This window comes from Gossypium hirsutum, chromosome D04 (genome assembly GCF_007990345.1).
Source record: "Gossypium hirsutum isolate 1008001.06 chromosome D04, Gossypium_hirsutum_v2.1, whole genome shotgun sequence".
Classification (NCBI taxonomy): Eukaryota; Viridiplantae; Streptophyta; class Magnoliopsida; order Malvales; family Malvaceae; genus Gossypium; species Gossypium hirsutum.
The window spans coordinates 12,210,834-12,213,876 of record NC_053440.1 but is presented as its reverse complement, the minus strand read 5'-3'; positions in this window follow the sequence as shown (position 1 = coordinate 12,213,876).

Below are 3,043 nucleotides of genomic sequence, written 5' to 3'. Positions count from 1 at the left end.
CTAGGGTATTGACTAGTTGATTGATTAGAACCCTATATCAATAATTAATTAGGTAAAACAATTGGATCTAGGCTAAAGGAACTCGTATAGTTGAAACAAGGGATAGGAGAAACCGTTACATGAACTTAGGAGTAGATTTAGATTTAATTCAATTTATTTAGTTTATTATTATCATCTTTCTTCTTAATTAACACTACTAATTCGTGGCTCGAGTATATTAGTAATTATTTTTTGTAATTGGCTTAATAGTAGTTTTCACACTCTGGACGTATACTTGTGGTACAACCTCAAATCTATATCTTTAGTTACAGTATTCACACCCTGGACGATGGTACGTTTAGAGGCTGTCACTTTTGTAACATTGACTGGTATTTCTATGCGCCCCACTTCATAGACCTTGCTCAACAGGCCTAATCTCTACTTGGGCTATAATAGTCAGAAGATCTTCATTGGAAGCGGATGTGAGATAAGAAATGAAAGCCTCCTTTAACTAAGCAGGCACTAAGCTTTGTTGTTGCTGTGAGATATCACTAAAAGATGTGGAAAGTGGAACAGACTCTAAAAGAGATCGCCAAGGAAGGTCACCCCTTGTTTCAGTAGGGTTATTATCTGATGTTTGAGGAGGGAGAACTGATGGTTCAACAATAAGAATTTCTTTTGAAGGGCTCTATGATGATGGAGGATCTAAAGAAGGTAGTGGTGAATCGGGATGATAGACAGACTCTTTTGGAAGTGATGGGATCTCAAGAAGAGTAGGAATGGTAAGTGTGGGGGAAATAACAGCCTTATCAGAGGAGGGAAATCGCTACTACTAGACTTCTGAGTGCTTTCTTCCAATCTAACCCTCTTCTTTGTTTTCTTTGTTGTTGTTTGCTTTGGCGAGGCAACATTAGTCTTTCTCAAGCTACGAGTTCCCTTGAGAGTAGATTAAATGTCCATATATTGAGGATTTGAATGAGATAGAAGCCCTACATCATCAACAAGGAGTTAGCTTGACTGGAAGTAGAAGAAAAAGTTACATCATGATTAATAATCAGATTCCAATGTCGAGGAGGAAAGCCACAAATGTTGTAAAAATTGAAAGGTAGCTTCCTTTTGCACCCTAGTAAAAATTTTGCCTAGTTACCATCTGAGTTATATGGCCATGCTTCAGAAGTAGATGGCACTTCTTTACCATCGAACCCCATGTTGGACTTATCTACTTGATAACCATTGGGGCTAAGCTCCGGAATCAATAATGAAATACATTCTTGACTGAAACAAGTTCCACCAGGTTAATTACACACGTTTTTTTCAACTTTTTAATCTGAACATTGGTAAGCTCAAAATCAACTGGCTGACATTGTTTACAAGTACCCTTCTTGGGGAGTAACCATCTTGTTGAAATGCCAAAACTAGACTAAAAGTTGCTAATGACTCGTTTGTATTTGTCTTTCTTTTGAAGAAGGTTCAATCTGCTATTCTGAATAATGGGCTCACACCTCGAACGTGTATTGAAAAGGGTGTTACCAGTAGAAACGCCATGTCTAATCACTTTCAACTGATAAAACTTCAGAAAAACCCCCAAACATGGGTGGTTTGTTGTGAATACAACAGTCAATGTAGTAGGCCCCCAAAGTCCACCAAGATAAAGTTGACAACTGCCCCAGCGCGATGCCGTATTCATTTAAGACGACACAGAAGAAGGAATTCAATGGTAAATGGAAACCAACTTCTAGTAGAATCAGAGGAAAAATGAAACCTGCGATGTTATTACTCAAGCGACACCGCTCGGGTATCTAGAAGGTTGACCGCCTCCAGATGTACTAATGTCGAAAGTGTGAATACTACAACTAAAGATGTGGAAAAGAGGCGGTGTCTGTAAGTATACGGGTCAGGTTGTAATATAGTTATAACGAAGTAGGTGAATACTCTGAGGATCGTACCCAAGGGAGGAGAGTACTAGATTAAAGTTATCCTAAACGCAAATAAAATTAATTAGTAATCTAGATAAATCATATTACGATAAAACGTAAAGAAGAGAGTTTTGGGTTTTTATGAATGAAAGAATAAGAATTGCATAAATAAAGTGAACTTAAAATAACTAAAATCTAAACTCAACTAAATCTAAACATGGGTGATTAGCTTGATTCAGTAGTCATAATCAACTGTTGTCTCGGGCTTTCTTGTTTAATCAACTAGTCAATACCCCAGCAGGATCTTCTGATTCATCCACTGAAATACTGAGTCAATAAGAACTACTTATCTTTCAACTTCACAGTCCAAACCGGTTTAAGGTTAAGGTGTGCACGGATAGGCCATGCCAAATATAGGTTAATTCCCACCTTGATGACTTCCTAGGTTGTCAGACCTAGGGTTTAGATTCGTCCTTTCTTGAACAGCTGATCCATTAAGAAATCCTTACAAAATAGTTAATTATTCATACCCCACTTGCTAATCCCCCAGAAGAGGATTAGTTCTTCATGGAATCCATAAACACAAGAAACTTGATAAATAATATATGCATAAAGAATAAATCAAGAATAAGGTTTAAGAGAATCCTAATTGTATTTGATTGGTGAAAGTGCAAAAATACACAACAGTTTGATTGCTTCTACAAATCAAGTTCTCCAAAGAACACGAATGAAAAAAAATGAAAAGAAATCTAAACCCTAAGAGAAAGAAAAAAACTAAAAATTAAATTACTAAGAAAAAATTTTAATATCAAAAGTTGTACTTTAACAAGTATTTAAGTGCTTATTTATAGATTTAGGGTTTTCGTCGTCCTCAAACCTAGGTCAGTTGATGATCTTGTATTGAAATTTTGATTGTGTAGACAAAAATGCCCTTAATTCCTAAGTGTTTACCATATAGTACCGATGTCACGACACCTTAGTGCTTGTGTCACGACATCGAAGGCAGTATGCTCAGGTCAGGGTAGCTTTAAGGTGTGTCACGTCATCTAATGGTTATGTTGTGACACTGAAGGTAGACTTGAGATTCTTGCATTCTGCTTCCTATGTTGTGATACAACTATCAATATTGAGTTTGTACGCCCTCTGAT